This window comes from Taudactylus pleione, unplaced genomic scaffold (assembly GCF_031769625.1).
Source record: "Taudactylus pleione unplaced genomic scaffold, aTauple2 ptg000497l, whole genome shotgun sequence".
NCBI classification, from domain to species: Eukaryota; Metazoa; Chordata; class Amphibia; order Anura; family Myobatrachidae; genus Taudactylus; species Taudactylus pleione.
In genome coordinates this window covers 1,441,576-1,462,685 of record NW_028284899.1, presented here as the reverse complement: position 1 = coordinate 1,462,685, position 21,110 = coordinate 1,441,576, and the positions used below count along the sequence as shown (strand labels likewise).

Here is a 21,110-nt window from a genome sequence, read left to right as displayed (position 1 = left end):
CGACCTTGGTTTGAGACCCGGCTAGTGCATAATGTGTCTTTTGAATCCTATGAAATGTTTCAAATTAATATATATTGAATCTCACTAAAAACACTGCAATATTGCATTTCTCAGAGATTAGCATCCAAGATGTCTCTATTCACCAAATTCTTAAAAAGCATAGAAGTAACACTTCCTCTCCACAGGTAAAAAAATTGTGCTACTGACACAAACACTACAGTCCCAAAGCTGCTATTGTAAAGGCAATTACATTTCCGAATTATTTATGTTTGCTCCAAAATCTCTTTAGCATAATCTTCCTTTAACTAAAAATACATCCATGGAGCAAATGTATGTACTTCTTATCTTGGGAAATCTATACTACAGTGCAAATAGAACAATTTCACTTGAAAATCATAGCCAAATTGAACATTTTTGACTAAAGATTATCAATTGATTGTTAGTCATTTGTTGTGTGAATTAAAGGTTTCTAAAGAGCGCTAGTAGTGTAGGGGTATCATGCAAGATTCCCATTCTTGCGACCCGGGTTCGAGTCCCGGCTAGCGCATAAAAATGTGTTTTTTGAATCCTATGACATTTTTCAAATTAATATATATTGAATCTCATTAAAAACATTACAATATTGCATTTCTCAAAGATGAGCCTCAAAGATGTTTCTATTCACCAAATTCTTAAAAAGCATAATAGTAACATTTCCTCTCCACAGGTAAAAAAAATGTGCTACTGACACAAACACTAAAGACCCAAAGCTGCTATTGTAAAGGCAATTACATTTCCGAATTATTTATGTTTGTTCCATAAACTCTTTAGCACAATCTTCCTTGAACTAAAAATACATCCATGGAGCAAAGATATGTATTTCTTATCTTGGGAAATCTATACAACAATGCAAATAGTACAATTTCACTTGAAAATCATAGCCAAATTGAACATTTTTGACTAAAGATCATCAATTGATTGTTAGTCATTTGTTGTGTGAATTATAGGTAGCTAAAAAGCGTTAGTAGTGTAGGGGTATCATGCAAGATTCCCATTCTTGCGACCTGGGTTCGAGTCCCAGCTAGCACATAAAAGTGTGTCTTTTGAATTCTATAAAATCTGTTACATTAATATATAATTAATCTGTATAAAAAACATAGCTTTATTGCTTTTCTCAGAGATAGTCCTTGAAGATGTCTCAATTCACAAAATTCTTAAAAAGCATAGAGGTAACATTTTCTCTCCACAGGTAAAAAAAATGTACCAGTGATACAAACACTAAAGAGTTAAAGCTTTAATTGTGAAGTCAATTATATTTCTTAATTTTTTACATCTGCTCCACAATGTCATTATCAAATCTTTCCTTGAAAAAAAATACATCCAAAGAGTAAATATATGTATTTCTTATTGTGGGAAACTTATAAGGCAGTGGAGGTAGTTCAGCTTCACTTGAAAAACACAGTCACATTGCACAATTTTCACTAGAGATTAACAATTGATTGCAAGACTTCTTTTATGTGAATGTAGTTCTTTAAGAATGTGCTAGTGTAGGGGTATCATGCAAGATTATCATTCGTGTGACCTTGGTTTGAGACCCGGCTAGTGCATAATGTGTCTTTTGAATCCTATGAAATGTTTCAAATTAATATATATTGAATCTCACTAAAAACACTGCAATATTGCATTTCTCAGAGATTAGCATCCAAGATGTCTCTATTCACCAAATTCTTAAAAAGCATAGAAGTAACACTTCCTCTCCACAGGTAAAAAAATTGTGCTACTGACACAAACACTACAGTCCCAAAGCTGCTATTGTAAAGGCAATTACATTTCCGAATTATTTATATTTGCTCCAAAAACTCTTTAGCATAATCTTCCTTTAACTAAAAATACATCCATGGAGCAAATGTGTGTACTTCTTATCTTGGGAAATCTATACTACAGTGCAAATAGAACAATTTCACTTGAAAATCATAGCCAATTTGAACATTTTTGACTAAAGATTATCAATTGATTGTTAGTCATTTGTTGTGTGAATTAAAGATTTCTAAAGAGCGCTAGTAGTGTAGGGGTATCATGCAAGATTTCCATTCTTGCGACCCGGGTTTGAGTCCCGGCTAGCGCATAAAAATGTGTTTTTTGAATCCTATGACATTTTTCAAATTAATATATATTGAATCTCACTAAAAACATTACAATATTGCATTTCTCAAAGATGAGCCTCTAAGATGTCTCTATTCTCCAAATTCTTGAAAAGCATAATAGTAACATTTCCTCTCCACAGGTAAAAAAAAAGTGCTACGAACACAAACACTAAAGACCCAAAGTTTCTATTGTAAAGGCAATTACATTTCCGAATTAACTACATTTGTTCCAAAAACTCTTTAGCACAATCTTCCTTGAACTAAAAATACATCCATGGAGCAAAGATATGTATTTCTTATCTTGGGAAATCTATACAACAGTGCAAATAGTACAATTTCACTTGAAAATCATAGCCAAATTGAACATTTTTGACTAAAGATCATCAATTGATTGTTAGTCATTTGTTGTGTGAATTATAGGTAGCTAAAAAGTGCTAGTAAAGTAGGGATAACATGCAAGATTCCCATTCTTGCGACCTGGGTTCGAGTCCCAGCTAGCGCATAAAAGTGTGTCTTTTGAATTCTATAAAATCTGTTAAATTATTATATATTTAATCTGTATAAAAAACATAGCTTTATTGCTTTTCTCAGAGATAGTCCTTGAAGATGTCTCAATTCACAAAATTCTTAAAAAGCATAGAGGTAACATTTTCTCTCCACAGGTAAAAAAAATGTACCAGTGATACAAACACTAAAGAGTTAAAGCTTTAATTGTGAAGTCAATTATATTTCTTAATTTTTTACATCTGCTCCACAATGTCATTATCAAATCTTTCCTTGAAAAAAAATGCATCCAAAGATTAAATATATGTATTTCTTATTGTGGGAAACTTATAAGGCAGTGGAGATAGTACAACTTCACTTGAAAAACACAGTCACATTGCACAATTTTCACTAGAGATTAACAATTGATTGTAAGACTTCTTTTATGTGAATGTAGTTCTTTAAGAATGTGCTAGTGTAGGGGTATCATGTAAGATTATCATTCGTGCGACATTGGTTTGAGACCTGGCTAGTGCATAATGTGTCTTTTGAATCCTATGAAATGTTTCAAATTAATATATATTGAATCTCACTAAAAACACTGCAATATTGCATTTCTCAGAGATTAGCATCCAAGATGTCTCTATTCACCAAATTCTTAAAAAGCATAGAAGTAACACTTCCTCTCCACAGGTAAAAAAATTGTGCTACTGACACAAACACTAAAGTCCCAAAGCTGCTATTGTAAAGGCAATTACATTTCCGAATTATTTATATTTGCTCCAAAAACTCTTTAGCACAATCTTCCTTGAACTAAAAATACATCCATGGAGCAAATGTATGTACTTCTTATCTTGGGAAATCTATACTACAGTGCAAATAGAACAATTTCACTTGAAAATCATAGCCAAATTGAACATTTTTGACTAAAGATTATCAATTGATTGTTAGTCATTTGTTGTGTGAATTAAAGGTTTCTAAAGAGCGCTAGTAGTGTAGGGGTATAATGCAAGATTCCCATTCTTGCGACCCGGGTTCGAGTCCCGGTTAGCGCATGAAAATGTGTTTTTTGAATCCTATGACATTTTTCAAATTAATATATATTGAATCTCACTAAAAACATTACAATATTGCATTTATCAAAGATGAGTCTCCAAGATGTCTCTATTCACCAAATTCTTAAAAAGCATAATAGTAACATTTCCTCTCCACAGGTAAAAAAAAAGTGCTACGGACACAAACACTAAAGACCCAAAGCTGCTATTGTAAAGGCAATTACATTTCCGAATTAACTACATTTGTTCCACAAACTCTTTAGCACAATCTTCCTTGAACTAAACATACATCCATGGAGCAAAGATATGTATTTCTTATCTTGGGAAATCTATACAACAGTGCAAATAGTACAATTTCACTTGAAAATCATAGCCAAATTGAACATTTTTGACTAAAGATCATCAATTGATTGTTAGTCATTTGTTGTGTGAATTATAGGTAGCTAAAAAGTGCTAGTAAAGTAGGGATAACATACAAGATTCCCATTCTTGCGACCTGGGTTCGAGTCCCAGCTAGCGCATAAAAGTGTGTCTTTTGAATTCTATAAAATCTGTTAAATTATTATATATTTAATCTGTATAAAAAACATAGCTTTATTGCTTTTCTCAGAGATAGTCCTTGAAGATGTCTCAATTCACAAAATTCTTAAAAAGCATAGAGGTAACATTTTCTCTCCACAGGTAAAAAAAATGTACCAGTGATACAAACACTAAAGAGTTAAAGCTTTAATTGTGAAGTCAATTATATTTCTTAATTTTTTACATCTGCTCCACAATGTCATTATCAAATCTTTCCTTGAAAAAAAATGCATCCAAAGATTAAATATATGTATTTCTTATTGTGGGAAACTTATAAGGCAGTGGAGATAGTACAACTTCACTTGAAAAACACAGTCACATTGCACAATTTTCACTAGAGATTAACAATTGATTGTAAGACTTCTTTTATGTGAATGTAGTTCTTTAAGAATGTGCTAGTGTAGGGGTATCATGTAAGATTATCATTCGTGCGACATTGGTTTGAGACCTGGCTAGTGCATAATGTGTCTTTCGAATCCTATGATATGTTTCAAATTAATATATATTGAATCTCACTAAAAACACTGCAATATTGCATTTCTCAGAGATTAGCATCCAAGATGTCTCTATTCACCAAATTCTTAAAAAGCATAGAAGTAACACTTCCTCTCCACAGGTAAAAAAATTGTGCTACTGACACAAACACTAAAGTCCCAAAGCTGCTATTGTAAAGGCAATTACATTTCCGAATTATTTATATTTGCTCCAAAAACTCTTTAGCACAATCTTCCTTGAACTAAAAATACATCCATGGAGCAAATGTATGTACTTCTTATCTTGGGAAATCTATACTACAGTGCAAATAGAACAATTTCACTTGAAAATCATAGCCAAATTGAACATTTTTGACTAAAGATTATCAATTGATTGTTAGTCATTTGTTGTGTGAATTAAAGCTTTCTAAAGAGCGCTAGTAGTGTAGGGGTATCATGCAAGATTCCCATTCTTGCGACCCGGGTTCGAGTCCCGGTTAGTGCATGAAAATGTGTTTTTTGAATCCTATGACATTTTTCAAATTAATATATATTGAATCTCACTAAAAACATTACAATATTGCATTTATCAAAGATGAGTCTCCAAGATGTCTCTATTCACCAAATTCTTAAAAAGCATAATAGTAACATTTCCTCTCCACAGGTAAAAAAAAAGTGCTACGGACACAAACACTAAAGACCCAAAGCTGCTATTGTAAAGGCAATTACATTTCCGAATTAACTACATTTGTTCCACAAACTCTTTAGCACAATCTTCCTTGAACTAAACATACATCCATGGAGCAAAGATATGTATTTCTTATCTTGGGAAATCTATACAACAGTGCAAATAGTACAATTTCACTTGAAAATCATAGCCAAATTGAAAATTTTTGACTAAAGATCATCAATTGATTGTTAGTCATTTGTTGTGTGAATTATAGGTAGCTAAAAAGTGCTAGTAAAGTAGGGGTAACATGCAAGATTCCCATTCTTGCGACCTGGGTTCGAGTCCCAGCTAGCACATAAAAGTGTGTCTTTTGAATTCTATAAAATCTGTTAAATTAATATATAATTAATCTGTATAAAAAACATAGCTTTATTGCTTTTCTCAGAGATTGTCCTTGAAGATGTCTCAATTCACAAAATTCTTAAAAAGCATAGAGGTAACATTTTCTCTCCACAGGTAAAAAAAAATGTACCAGTGATACAAACACTAAAGAGTTAAAGCTTTAATTGTGAAGTCAATTATATTTCTTAATTTTTTAAATCTGCTCCACAATGTCATTATCAAATCTTTCCATAAAAAAAAATACATCCAAAGAGTAAATATATGTATTTCTTATTGTGGGAAACTTATAAGGCAGTGGAGATAGTACAACTTCACTTGAAAAACACAGTCACATTGCACAATTTTCACTAGAGATTAACAATTGATTGCAAGACTTCTTTTATGTGAATGTAGTTCTTTAAGAATGTGCTAGTGTAGGGGTATCATGCAAGATTATCATTCGTGCGACCTTGGTTTGAGACCCGGCTAGTGCATAATGTGTCTTTTGAATCCTATGAAATGTTTCAAATTAATATATATTGAATCTCACTAAAAACACTGCAATATTGCATTTCTCAGAGATTAGCATCCAAGATGTCTCTATTCACCAAATTCTTAAAAAGCATAGAAGTAACACTTCCTCTCCACAGGCAAAAAAAATTGTGCTACTGGCACAAACACTAAAGTCCCAAAGCTGCTATTGTAAAGGCAATAACATTTCCGAATTATTTATATTTGCTCCACTAACTCTTTAGCACAATCTTCCTTGAACTAAAAAAACATCCATGGAGAAAATGTATGTACTTCTTATCTTGGGAAATCTATACAACAGTGCAAATAGTACAATTTCACTTGAAAATCATAGCCAAATTGCACATTTTTGACTAAAGATTATCAATTGATTGTTAGTCATTTGTTATGTGAATTAAAAGTTTCTAAAGAGCGCTAGTAGTGTAGGGGTATCATGCAAGATTCCCATTCTTGGGACCCGGTTAGAGTCCCGGCTAGTGCATGAAAATTTGTTTTTTGAATCCTATGACATTTTTCAAATTAATATATATTGAATCTCACTAAAAACATTACAATATTGCATTTCTCAAAGATGAGCCTCCAAGATGTCTCTATTCACCAAATTCTTAAAAAGCATAATAGTAACATTTCCTCTCCACAGGTAAAAAAAAAGTGCTACGGACACAAACACTAAAGACCCAAAGCTGCTATTGTAAAGGCAATTACATTTCCGAATTAACTACATTTGTTCCAAAAACTCTTTAGCACAATCTTCCTTGAACTAAAAATACATCCATGGAGCAAAGATATGTATTTCTTATCTTGGGAAATCTATACAACAGTGCAAATAGTACAATTTCACTTGAAAATCATAGCCAAATTGAACATTTTTGACTAAAGATCATCAATTGATTGTTAGTCATTTGTTGTGTGAATTATAGGTAGCTAAAAAGCGCTAGTAGTCTAGGGGTATCATGCAAGATTCCCATTCTTGCGACCTGGGTTCGAGTCCCAGCTAGCGCATAAAAGTGTGTCTTTTGAATTCTATAAAATCTGTTAAATTAATATATAATTAATCTGTATAAAAAACATAGCTTTATTGCTTTTCTCAGAGATAGTCCTTGAAGATGTCTCAATTCACAAAATTCTTAAAAAGCATAGAGGTAACATTTTCTCTACACAGGTAAAAAAAATGTACCAGTGATACAGACACTAAAGAGTTAAAGCTTTAATTGTGAAGTCAATTATATTTCTTAATTTTTTACATCTGCTCCACAATGTCATTATCAAATCTTTCCTTGAAAAAAAATGCATCCAAAGATTAAATATATGTATTTCTTATTGTGGGAAACTTATAAGGCAGTGGAGATAGTACAACTTCACTTGAAAAACACAGTCACATTGCACAATTTTCACTAGAGATTAACAATTGATTGTAAGACTTCTTTTATGTGAATGTAGTTCTTTAAGAATGTGCTAGTGTAGGGGTATCATGCAAGATTATCATTCGTGCGACCTTGGTTTGAGACCTGGCTAGTGCATAATGTGTCTTTTGAATCCTATGAAATGTTTCAAATTAATATATATTGAATCTCACTAAAAACACTGCAATATTGCATTTCTCAGAGATTAGCATCCAAGATGTCTCTATTCACCAAATTCTTAAAAAGCATAGAAGTAACACTTCCTCTCCACAGGTAAAAAAAATGTGCTACTGACACAAACACTAAAGTCCCAAAGCTGCTATTGTAAAGGCAATTACATTTCCGAATTATTTATATTTGCTCCAAAAACTCTTTAGCACAATCTTCCTTGAACTAAAAATACATCCATGGAGCAAATGTATGTACTTCTTATCTTGGGAAATCTATACTACAGTGCAAATAGAACAATTTCACTTGAAAATCATAGCCAAATTGAACATTTTTGACTAAAGATTATCAATTGATTGTTAGTCATTTGTTGTGTGAATTAAAGGTTTCTAAAGAGCGCTGGTAGTGTAGGGGTATCATGCAAGATTCCCATTCTTGCGACCCGGGTTCGAGTCCCGGTTAGCGCATGAAAATGTGTTTTTTGAATCCTATGACATTTTTCAAATTAATATATATTGAATCTCACTAAAAACATTACAATATTGCATTTATCAAAGATGAGTCTCTAAGATGTCTCTATTCACCAAATTCTTAAAAAGCATAATAGTAACATTTCCTCTCCACAGGTAAAAAAAAAGTGCTACGGACACAAACACTAAAGACCCAAAGCTGCTATTGTAAAGGCAATTACATTTCCAAATTAACTACATTTGTTCCACAAACTCTTTAGCACAATCTTCCTTGAACTAAACATACATCCATGGAGCAAAGATATGTATTTCTTATCTTGGGAAATCTATACAACAGTGCAAATAGTACAATTTCACTTGAAAATCATAGCCAAATTGAAAATTTTTGACTAAAGATCATCAATTGATTGTTAGTCATTTGTTGTGTGAATTATAGGTAGCTAAAAAGTGCTAGTAAAGTAGGGATAACTTGCAAGATTCCCATTCTTGCGACCTGGGTTCGAGTCCCAGCTAGCGCATAAAAGTGTGTCTTTTGAATTCTATAAAATCTGTTAAATTAATATATAATTAATCTGTATAAAAAACATAGCTTTATTGCTTTTCTCAGAGATAGTCCTTGAAGATGTCTCAATTCACAAAATTCTTAAAAAGCATAGAGGTAACATTTTCTCTCCACAGGTAAAAAAAATGTACCAGTGATACAAACACTAAAGAGTTAAAGCTTTAATTGTGAAGTCAATTATATTTCTTAATTTTTTAAATCTGCTCCACAATGTCATTATCAAATCTTTCCATAAAAAAAAATACATCCAAAAAGTAAATATATGTATTTCTTATTGTGGGAAACTTATAAGGCAGTGGAGATAGTACAACTTCACTTGAAAAACACAGTCACATTGCACAATTTTCACTAGAGATTAACAATTGATTGCAAGACTTCTTTTATGTGAATGTAGTTCTTTAAGAATGTGCTAGTGTAGGGGTATCATGCAAGATTATCATTCGTGCGACCTTGGTTTGAGACCCGGCTAGTGCATAATGTGTCTTTTGAATCCTATGAAATGTTTCAAATTAATATATATTGAATCTCACTAAAAACACTGCAATATTGCATTTCTCAGAGATTAGCATCCAAGATGTCTCTATTCACCAAATTCTTAAAAAGCATAGAAGTAACACTTCCTCTCCACAGGCAAAAAAAATTGTGCTACTGGCACAAACACTAAAGTCCCAAAGCTGCTATTGTAAAGGCAATAACATTTCCGAATTATTTATATTTGCTCCACTAACTCTTTAGCACAATCTTCCTTGAACTAAAAATACATCCATGGAGAAAATGTATGTACTTCTTATCTTGGGAAATCTATACAACAGTGCAAATAGTACAATTTCACTTGAAAATCATAGCCAAATTGCACATTTTTGACTAAAGATTATCAATTGATTGTTAGTCATTTGTTATGTGAATTAAAAGTTTCTAAAGAGCGCTAGTAGTGTAGGGGTATCATGCAAGATTCCCATTCTTGGGACCCGGTTAGAGTCCCGGCTAGTGCATGAAAATTTGTTTTTTGAATCCTATGACATTTTTCAAATTAATATATATTGAATCTCACTAAAAACATTACAATATTGCATTTCTCAAAGATGAGCCTCCAAGATGTCTCTATTCACCAAATTCTTAAAAAGCATAATAGTAACATTTCCTCTCCACAGGTAAAAAAAAAGTGCTACGGACACAAACACTAAAGACCCAAAGCTGCTATTGTAAAGGCAATTACATTTCCGAATTAACTACATTTGTTCCAAAAACTCTTTAGCACAATCTTCCTTGAACTAAAAATACATCCATGGAGCAAAGATATGTATTTCTTATCTTGGGAAATCTATACAACAGTGCAAATAGTACAATTTCACTTGAAAATCATAGCCAAATTGAACATTTTTGACTAAAGATCATCAATTGATTGTTAGTCATTTGTTGTGTGAATTATAGGTAGCTAAAAAGCGCTAGTAGTCTAGGGGTATCATGCAAGATTCCCATTCTTGCGACCTGGGTTCGAGTCCCAGCTAGCGCATAAAAGTGTGTCTTTTGAATTCTATAAAATCTGTTAAATTAATATATAATTAATCTGTATAAAAAACATAGCTTTATTGCTTTTCTCAGAGATAGTCCTTGAAGATGTCTCAATTCACAAAATTCTTAAAAAGCATAGAGGTAACATTTTCTCTACACAGGTAAAAAAAATGTACCAGTGATACAGACACTAAAGAGTTAAAGCTTTAATTGTGAAGTCAATTATATTTCTTAATTTTTTACATCTGCTCCACAATGTCATTATCAAATCTTTCCTTGAAAAAAAATGCATCCAAAGATTAAATATATGTATTTCTTATTGTGGGAAACTTATAAGGCAGTGGAGATAGTACAACTTCACTTGAAAAACACAGTCACATTGCACAATTTTCACTAGAGATTAACAATTGATTGTAAGACTTCTTTTATGTGAATGTAGTTCTTTAAGAATGTGCTAGTGTAGGGGTATCATGCAAGATTATCATTCGTGCGACCTTGGTTTGAGACCTGGCTAGTGCATAATGTGTCTTTTGAATCCTATGAAATTTTTCAAATTAATATATATTGAATCTCACTAAAAACACTGCAATATTGCATTTCTCAGAGATTAGCATCCAAGATGTCTCTATTCACCAAATTCTTAAAAAGCATAGAAGTAACACTTCCTCTCCACAGGTAAAAAAAATGTGCTACTGACACAAACACTAAAGTCCCAAAGCTGCTATTGTAAAGGCAATTACATTTCCGAATTATTTATATTTGCTCCAAAAACTCTTTAGCACAATCTTCCTTGAACTAAAAATACATCCATGGAGCAAATGTATGTACTTCTTATCTTGGGAAATCTATACTACAGTGCAAATAGAACAATTTCACTTGAAAATCATAGCCAAATTGAACATTTTTGACTAAAGATTATCAATTGATTGTTAGTCATTTGTTGTGTGAATTAAAGGTTTCTAAAGAGCGCTGGTAGTGTAGGGGTATCATGCAAGATTCCCATTCTTGCGACCCGGGTTCGAGTCCCGGTTAGCGCATGAAAATGTGTTTTTTGAATCCTATGACATTTTTCAAATTAATATATATTGAATCTCACTAAAAACATTACAATATTGCATTTATCAAAGATGAGTCTCTAAGATGTCTCTATTCACCAAATTCTTAAAAAGCATAATAGTAACATTTCCTCTCCACAGGTAAAAAAAAAGTGCTACGGACACAAACACTAAAGACCCAAAGCTGCTATTGTAAAGGCAATTACATTTCCGAATTAACTACATTTGTTCCACAAACTCTTTAGCACAATCTTCCTTGAACTAAACATACATCCATGGAGCAAAGATATGTATTTCTTATCTTGGGAAATCTATACAACAGTGCAAATAGTACAATTTCACTTGAAAATCATAGCCAAATTGAAAATTTTTGACTAAAGATCATCAATTGATTGTTAGTCATTTGTTGTGTGAATTATAGGTAGCTAAAAAGTGCTAGTAAAGTAGGGATAACTTGCAAGATTCCCATTCTTGCGACCTGGGTTCGAGTCCCAGCTAGCACATAAAAGTGTGTCTTTTGAATTCTATAAAATCTGTTAAATTAATATATAATTAATCTGTATAAAAAACATAGCTTTATTGCTTTTCTCAGAGATAGTCCTTGAAGATGTCTCAATTCACAAAATTCTTAAAAAGCATAGAGGTAACATTTTCTCTCCACAGGTAAAAAAAATGTACCAGTGATACAAACACTAAAGAGTTAAAGCTTTAATTGTGAAGTCAATTATATTTCTTAATTTTTTAAATCTGCTCCACAATGTCATTATCAAATCTTTCCATAAAAAAAAATACATCCAAAAAGTAAATATATGTATTTCTTATTGTGGGAAACTTATAAGGCAGTGGAGATAGTACAACTTCACTTGAAAAACACAGTCACATTGCACAATTTTCACTAGAGATTAACAATTGATTGCAAGACTTCTTTTATGTGAATGTAGTTCTTTAAGAATGTGCTAGTGTAGGGGTATCATGCAAGATTATCATTCGTGCGACCTTGGTTTGAGACCCGGCTAGTGCATAATGTGTCTTTTGAATCCTATGAAATGTTTCAAATTAATATATATTGAATCTCACTAAAAACACTGCAATATTGCATTTCTCAGAGATTAGCATCCAAGATGTCTCTATTCACCAAATTCTTAAAAAGCATAGAAGTAACACTTCCTCTCCACAGGCAAAAAAAATTGTGCTACTGGCACAAACACTAAAGTCCCAAAGCTGCTATTGTAAAGGCAATAACATTTCCGAATTATTTATATTTGCTCCACTAACTCTTTAGCACAATCTTCCTTGAACTAAAAATACATCCATGGAGAAAATGTATGTACTTCTTATCTTGGGAAATCTATACAACAGTGCAAATAGTACAATTTCACTTGAAAATCATAGCCAAATTGCACATTTTTGACTAAAGATTATCAATTGATTGTTAGTCATTTGTTATGTGAATTAAAAGTTTCTAAAGAGCGCTAGTAGTGTAGGGGTATCATGCAAGATTCCCATTCTTGGGACCCGGTTAGAGTCCCGGCTAGTGCATGAAAATTTGTTTTTTGAATCCTATGACATTTTTCAAATTAATATATATTGAATCTCACTAAAAACATTACAATATTGCATTTCTCAAAGATGAGCCTCCAAGATGTCTCTATTCACCAAATTCTTAAAAAGCATAATAGTAACATTTCCTCTCCACAGGTAAAAAAAAAGTGCTACGGACACAAACACTAAAGACCCAAAGCTGCTATTGTAAAGGCAATTACATTTCCGAATTAACTACATTTGTTCCAAAAACTCTTTAGCACAATCTTCCTTGAACTAAAAATACATCCATGGAGCAAAGATATGTATTTCTTATCTTGGGAAATCTATACAACAGTGCAAATAGTACAATTTCACTTGAAAATCATAGCCAAATTGAACATTTTTGACTAAAGATCATCAATTGATTGTTAGTCATTTGTTGTGTGAATTATAGGTAGCTAAAAAGCGCTAGTAGTCTAGGGGTATCATGCAAGATTCCCATTCTTGCGACCTGGGTTCGAGTCCCAGCTAGCGCATAAAAGTGTGTCTTTTGAATTCTATAAAATCTGTTAAATTAATATATAATTAATCTGTATAAAAAACATAGCTTTATTGCTTTTCTCAGAGATAGTCCTTGAAGATGTCTCAATTCACAAAATTCTTAAAAAGCATAGAGGTAACATTTTCTCTACACAGGTAAAAAAAATGTACCAGTGATACAGACACTAAAGAGTTAAAGCTTTAATTGTGAAGTCAATTATATTTCTTAATTTTTTACATCTGCTCCACAATGTCATTATCAAATCTTTCCTTGAAAAAAAATGCATCCAAAGATTAAATATATGTATTTCTTATTGTGGGAAACTTATAAGGCAGTGGAGATAGTACAACTTCACTTGAAAAACACAGTCACATTGCACAATTTTCACTAGAGATTAACAATTGATTGTAAGACTTCTTTTATGTGAATGTAGTTCTTTAAGAATGTGCTAGTGTAGGGGTATCATGCAAGATTATCATTCGTGCGACCTTGGTTTGAGACCTGGCTAGTGCATAATGTGTCTTTTGAATCCTATGAAATTTTTCAAATTAATATATATTGAATCTCACTAAAAACACTGCAATATTGCATTTCTCAGAGATTAGCATCCAAGATGTCTCTATTCACCAAATTCTTAAAAAGCATAGAAGTAACACTTCCTCTCCACAGGTAAAAAAATTGTGCTACTGACACAAACACTAAAGTCCCAAAGCTGCTATTGTAAAGGCAATTACATTTCCGAATTATTTATATTTGCTCCAAAAACTCTTTAGCACAATCTTCCTTGAACTAAAAATACATCCATGGAGCAAATGTATGTACTTCTTATCTTGGGAAATCTATACTACAGTGCAAATAGAACAATTTCACTTGAAAATCATAGCCAAATTGAACATTTTTGACTAAAGATTATCAATTGATTGTTAGTCATTTGTTGTGTGAATTAAAGGTTTCTAAAGAGCGCTAGTAGTGTAGGGGTATCATGCAAGATTCCCATTCTTGCGACCTGGGTTCGAGTCCCGGTTAGCGCATGAAAATGTGTTTTTTGAATCCTATGACATTTTTCAAATTAATATATATTGAATCTCACTAAAAACATTACAATATTGCATTTATCAAAGATGAGTCTCCAAGATGTCTCTATTCACCAAATTCTTAAAAAGCATAATAGTAACATTTCCTCTCCACAGGTAAAAAAAAAGTGCTACGGACACAAACACTAAAGACCCAAAGCTGCTATTGTAAAGGCAATTACATTTCCGAATTAACTACATTTGTTCCACAAACTCTTTAGCACAATCTTCCTTGAACTAAACATACATCCATGGAGCAAAGATATGTATTTCTTATCTTGGGAAATCTATACAACAGTGCAAATAGTACAATTTCACTTGAAAATCATAGCCAAATTGAAAATTTTTGACTAAAGATCATCAATTGATTGTTAGTCATTTGTTGTGTGAATTATAGGTAGCTAAAAAGTGCTAGTAAAGTAGGGATGACATGCAAGATTCCCATTCTTGCGACCTGGGTTCGAGTCCCAGCTAGCACATAAAAGTGTGTCTTTTGAATTCTATAAAATCTGTTAAATTAATATATAATTAATCTGTATAAAAAACATAGCTTTATTGCTTTTCTCAGAGATAGTCCTTGAAGATGTCTCAATTCACAAAATTCTTAAAAAGCATAGAGGTAACATTTTCTCTACACAGGTAAAAAAAATGTACCAGTGATACAAACACTAAAGAGTTAAAGCTTTAATTGTGAAGTCAATTATATTTCTTAATTTTTTAAATCTGCTCCACAATGTCATTATCAAATCTTTCCATAAAAAAAAATACATCCAAAAAGTAAATATATGTATTTCTTATTGTGGGAAACTTATAAGGCAGTGGAGATAGTACAACTTCACTTGAAAAACACAGTCACATTGCACAATTTTCACTAGAGATTAACAATTGATTGCAAGAATTCTTTTATGTGAATGTAGTTCTTTAAGAATGTGCTAGTGTAGGGGTATCATGCAAGATTATCATTCGTGCGACCTTGGTTTGAGACCCGGCTAGTGCATAATGTGTCTTTTGAATCCTATGAAATGTTTCAAATTAATATATATTGAATCTCACTAAAAACACTGCAATATTGCATTTCTCAGAGATTAGCATCCAAGATGTCTCTATTCACCAAATTCTTAAAAAGCATAGAAGTAACACTTCCTCTCCACAGGCAAAAAAAATTGTGCTACTGGCACAAACACTAAAGTCCCAAAGCTGCTATTGTAAAGGCAATAACATTTCCGAATTATTTATATTTGCTCCACTAACTCTTTAGCACAATCTTCCTTGAACTAAAAATACATCCATGGAGAAAATGTATGTACTTCTTATCTTGGGAAATCTATACAACAGTGCAAATAGTACAATTTCACTTGAAAATCATAGCCAAATTGCACATTTTTGACTAAAGATTATCAATTGATTGTTAGTCATTTGTTATGTGAATTAAAAGTTTCTAAAGAGCGCTAGTAGTGTAGGGGTATCATGCAAGATTCCCATTCTTGGGACCCGGTTAGAGTCCCGGCTAGCGCATGAAAATTTGTTTTTTGAATCCTATGACATTTTTCAAATTAATATATATTGAATCTCACTAAAAACATTACAATATTGCATTTCTCAAAGATGAGACTCCAAGATGTCTCTATTCACCAAATTCTTAAAAAGCATAATAGTAACATTTCCTCTCCATAGGTAAAAAAAAAGTGCTACGGACACAAACACTAAAGACCCAAAGCTGCTATTGTAAAGGCAATTACATTTCCGAATTAACTACATTTGTTCCAAAAACTCTTTAGCACAATCTTCCTTGAACTAAAAATACATCCATGGAGCAAAGATATGTATTTCTTATCTTGGGAAATCTATACAACAGTGCAAATAGTACAATTTCACTTGAAAATCATAGCCAAATTGAACATTTTTGACTAAAGATCATCAATTGATTGTTAGTCATTTGTTGTGTGAATTATAGGTAGCTAAAAAGCGCTAGTAGTCTAGGGGTATCATGCAAGATTCCCATTCTTGCGACCTGGGTTCGAGTCCCAGCTAGCACATAAAAGTGTGTCTTTTGAATTCTATAAAATCTGTTAAATTAATATATAATTAATCTGTATAAAAAACATAGCTTTATTGCTTTTCTCAGAGATAGTCCTTGAAGATGTCTCAATTCACAAAATTCTTAAAAAGCATAGAGGTAACATTTTCTCTACACAGGTAAAAAAAATGTACCAGTGATACAGACACTAAAGAGTTAAAGCTTTAATTGTGAAGTCAATTATATTTCTTAATTTTTTACATCTGCTCCACAATGTCATTATCAAATCTTTCCTTGAAAAAAAATGCATCCAAAGATTAAATATATGTATTTCTTATTGTGGGAAACTTATAAGGCAGTGGAGATAGTACAACTTCACTTGAAAAACACAGTCACATTGCACAATTTTCACTAGAGATTAACAATTGATTGTAAGACTTCTTTTATGTGAATGTAGTTCTTTAAGAATGTGCTAGTGTAGGGGTATCATGTAAGATTATCATTCGTGCGACATTGGTTTGAGACCTGGCTAGTGCATAATGTGTCTTTCGAATCCTATGATATGTTTCAAATTAATATATATTGAATCTCACTAAAAACACTGCAATATTGCATTTCTCAGAGATTAGCATCCAAGATGTCTCTATTCACCAAATTCTTAAAAAGCATAGAAGTAACACTTCCTCTCCACAGGTAAAAAAATTGTGCTACTGACACAAACACTAAAGTCCCAAAGCTGCTATTGTAAAGGCAATTACATTTCCGAATTATTTATATTTGCTCCAAAAACTCTTTAGCACAATCTTCCTTGAACTAAAAATACATCCATGGAGCAAATGTATGTACTTCTTATCTTGGGAAATCTATACTACAGTGCAAATAGAACAATTTCACTTGAAAATCATAGCCAAATTGAACATTTTTGACTAAAGATTATCAATTGATTGTTAGTCATTTGTTGTGTGAATTAAAGCTTTCTAAAGAGCGCTAGTAGTGTAGGGGTATCATGCAAGATTCCCATTCTTGTGACCCGGGTTCGAGTCCCGGTTAGCGCATGAAAATGTGTTTTTTGAATCCTATGACATTTTTCAAATTAATATATATTGAATCTCACTAAAAACATTACAATATTGCATTTCTCAAAGATGAGTCTCCAAGATGTCTCTATTCACCAAATTCTTAAAAAGCATAATAGTAACATTTCCTCTCCACAGGTAAAAAAAAAGTGCTACGGACACAAACACTAAAGACCCAAAGCTGCTATTGTAAAGGCAATTACATTTCCGAATTAACTACATTTGTTCCACAAACTCTTTAGCACAATCTTCCTTGAACTAAACATACATCCATGGAGCAAAGATATGTATTTCTTATCTTGGGAAATCTATACAACAGTGCAAATAGTACAATTTCACTTGAAAATCATAGCCAAATTGAAAATTTTTGACTAAAGATCATCAATTGATTGTTAGTCATTTGTTGTGTGAATTATAGGTAGCTAAAAAGTGCTAGTAAAGTAGGGGTATCATGCAAGATTCCCATTCTTGCGACCTGGGTTCGAGTCCCAGCTAGCACATAAAAGTGTGTCTTTTGAATTCTATAAAATCTGTTAAATTAATATATAATTAATCTGTATAAAAAACATAGCTTTATTGCTTTTCTCAGAGATAGTCCTTGAAGATGTCTCAATTCACAAAATTCTTAAAAAGCATAGAGGTAACATTTTCTCTACACAGGTAAAAAAAATGTACCAGTGATACAGACACTAAAGAGTTAAAGCTTTAATTGTGAAGTCAATTATATTTCTTAATTTTTTACATCTGCTCCACAATGTCATTATCAAATCTTTCCTTGAAAAAAAATGCATCCAAAGATTAAATATATGTATTTCTTATTGTGGGAAACTTATAAGGCAGTGGAGATAGTACAACTTCACTTGAAAAACACAGTCACATTGCACAATTTTCACTAGAGATTAACAATTGATTGTAAGACTTCTTTTATGTGAATGTAGTTCTTTAAGAATGTGCTAGTGTAGGGGTATCATGCAAGATTATCATTCGTGCGACCTTGGTTTGAGACCTGGCTAGTGCATAATGTGTCTTTTGAATCCTATGAAATTTTTCAAATTAATATATATTGAATCTCACTAAAAACACTGCAATATTGCATTTCTCAGAGATTAGCATCCAAGATGTCTCTATTCACCAAATTCTTAAAAAGCATAGAAGTAACACTTCCTCTCCACAGGTAAAAAAATTGTGCTACTGACACAAACACTAAAGTCCCAAAGCTGCTATTGTAAAGGCAATTACATTTCCGAATTATTTATATTTGCTCCAAAAACTCTTTAGCACAATCTTCCTTGAACTAAAAATACATCCATGGAGCAAATGTATGTACTTCTTATCTTGGGAAATCTATACTACAGTGCAAATAGAACAATTTCACTTGAAAATCATAGCCAAATTGAACATTTTTGACTAAAGATTATCAATTGATTGTTAGTCATTTGTTGTGTGAATTAAAGGTTTCTAAAGAGCGCTAGTAGTGTAGGGGTATCATGCAAGATTCCCATTCTTGCGACCTGGGTTCGAGTCCCGGTTAGCGCATGAAAATGTGTTTTTTGAATCCTATGACATTTTTCAAATTAATATATATTGAATCTCACTAAAAACATTACAATATTGCATTTATCAAAGATGAGTCTCCAAGATGTCTCTATTCACCAAATTCTTAAAAAGCATAATAGTAACATTTCCTCTCCACAGGTAAAAAAAAAGTGCTACGGACACAAACACTAAAGACCCAAAGCTGCTATTGTAAAGGCAATTACATTTCCGAATTAACTACATTTGTTCCACAAACTCTTTAGCACAATCTTCCTTGAACTAAACATACATCCATGGAGCAAAGATATGTATTTCTTATCTTGGGAAATCTATACAACAGTGCAAATAGTACAATTTCACTTGAAAATCATAGCCAAATTGAAAATTTTTGACTAAAGATCATCAATTGATTGTTAGTCATTTGTTGTGTGAATTATAGGTAGCTAAAAAGTGCTAGTAAAGTAGGGATGACATGCAAGATTCCCATTCTTGCGACCTGGGTTCGAGTCCCAGCTAGCACATAAAAGTGTGTCTTTTGAATTCTATAAAATCTGTTAAATTAATATATAATTAATCTGTATAAAAAACATAGCTTTATTGCTTTTCTCAGAGATAGTCCTTGAAGATGTCTCAATTCACAAAATTCTTAAAAAGCATAGAGGTAACATTTTCTCTACACAGGTAAAAAAAATGTACCAGTGATACAAACACTAAAGAGTTAAAGCTTTAATTGTGAAGTCAATTATATTTCTTAATTTTTTAAATCTGCTCCACAATGTCATTATCAAATCTTTCCATAAAAAAAAATACATCCAAAAAGTAAATATATGTATTTCTTATTGTGGGAAACTTATAAGGCAGTGGAGATAGTACAACTTCACTTGAAAAACACAGTCACATTGCACAATTTTCACTAGAGATTAACAATTGATTGCAAGAATTCTTTTATGTGAATGTAGTTCTTTAAGAATGTGCTAGTGTAGGGGTATCATGCAAGATTATCATTCGTGCGACCTTGGTTTGAGACCCGGCTAGTGCATAATGTGTCTTTTGAATCCTATGAAATGTTTCAAATTAATATATATTGAATCTCACTAAAAACACTGCAATATTGCATTTCTCAGAGATTAGCATCCAAGATGTCTCTATTCACCAAATTCTTAAAAAGCATAGAAGTAACACTTCCTCTCCACAGGCAAAAAAAATTGTGCTACTGGCACAAACACTAAAGTCCCAAAGCTGCTATTGTAAAGGCAATAACATTTCCGAATTATTTATATTTGCTCCACTAACTCTTTAGCACAATCTTCCTTGAACTAAAAATACATCCATGGAGAAAATGTATGTACTTCTTATCTTGGGAAATCTATACAACAGTGCAAATAGTACAATTTCACTTGAAAATCATAGCCAAATTGCACATTTTTGACTAAAGATTATCAATTGATTGTTAGTCATTTGTTATGTGAATTAAAAGTTTCTAAAGAGCGCTAGTAGTGTAGGGGTATCATGCAAGATTCCCATTCTTGGGACCCGGTTAGAGTCCCGGCTAGCGCATGAAAATTTGTTTTTTGAATCCTATGACATTTTTCAAATTAATATATATTGAATCTCACTAAAAACATTACAATATTGCATTTCTCAAAGATGAGACTCCAAGATGTCTCTATTCACCAAATTCTTAAAAAGCATAATAGTAACATTTCCTCTCCATAGGTAAAAAAAAAGTGCTACGGACACAAACACTAAAGACCCAAAGCTGCTATTGTAAAGGCAATTACATTTCCGAATTAACTACATTTGTTCCAAAAACTCTTTAGCACAATCTTCCTTGAACTAAAAATACATCCATGGAGCAAAGATATGTATTTCTTATCT

General features: G+C 32.2%; 9 non-coding genes across 9 annotated transcripts; all 9 read left to right on the top strand.

Moving 5' to 3' along the window:
- Positions 1-476: 476 nt before the first annotated feature.
- Positions 477-547, top strand: TRNAG-CCC (transfer RNA glycine (anticodon CCC)). The gene has a single exon. It is a non-coding gene; the product is annotated as a tRNA-Gly (tRNA).
- Positions 548-997: 450 nt separating this feature from the next.
- On the top strand, positions 998-1,068 carry TRNAG-CCC (transfer RNA glycine (anticodon CCC)). The gene has a single exon. It is a non-coding gene; the product is annotated as a tRNA-Gly (tRNA).
- Positions 1,069-2,033: 965 nt separating this feature from the next.
- Positions 2,034-2,104, top strand: TRNAG-UCC (transfer RNA glycine (anticodon UCC)). Its single transcript has one exon. It is a non-coding gene; the product is annotated as a tRNA-Gly (tRNA).
- Positions 2,105-5,147: 3,043 nt separating this feature from the next.
- On the top strand, positions 5,148-5,218 carry TRNAG-CCC (transfer RNA glycine (anticodon CCC)). The gene has a single exon. It is a non-coding gene; the product is annotated as a tRNA-Gly (tRNA).
- A 3,044-nt stretch (positions 5,219-8,262) lies between these two features.
- Positions 8,263-8,333, top strand: TRNAG-CCC (transfer RNA glycine (anticodon CCC)). The gene has a single exon. It is a non-coding gene; the product is annotated as a tRNA-Gly (tRNA).
- Positions 8,334-11,376: 3,043 nt separating this feature from the next.
- TRNAG-CCC (transfer RNA glycine (anticodon CCC)) lies at positions 11,377-11,447 on the top strand. The gene has a single exon. It is a non-coding gene; the product is annotated as a tRNA-Gly (tRNA).
- A 3,043-nt stretch (positions 11,448-14,490) lies between these two features.
- On the top strand, positions 14,491-14,561 carry TRNAG-CCC (transfer RNA glycine (anticodon CCC)). Its single transcript has one exon. It is a non-coding gene; the product is annotated as a tRNA-Gly (tRNA).
- A 3,043-nt stretch (positions 14,562-17,604) lies between these two features.
- TRNAG-CCC (transfer RNA glycine (anticodon CCC)) lies at positions 17,605-17,675 on the top strand. The gene has a single exon. It is a non-coding gene; the product is annotated as a tRNA-Gly (tRNA).
- A 1,486-nt stretch (positions 17,676-19,161) lies between these two features.
- On the top strand, positions 19,162-19,232 carry TRNAG-CCC (transfer RNA glycine (anticodon CCC)). The gene has a single exon. It is a non-coding gene; the product is annotated as a tRNA-Gly (tRNA).
- Positions 19,233-21,110: the final 1,878 nt, after the last annotated feature.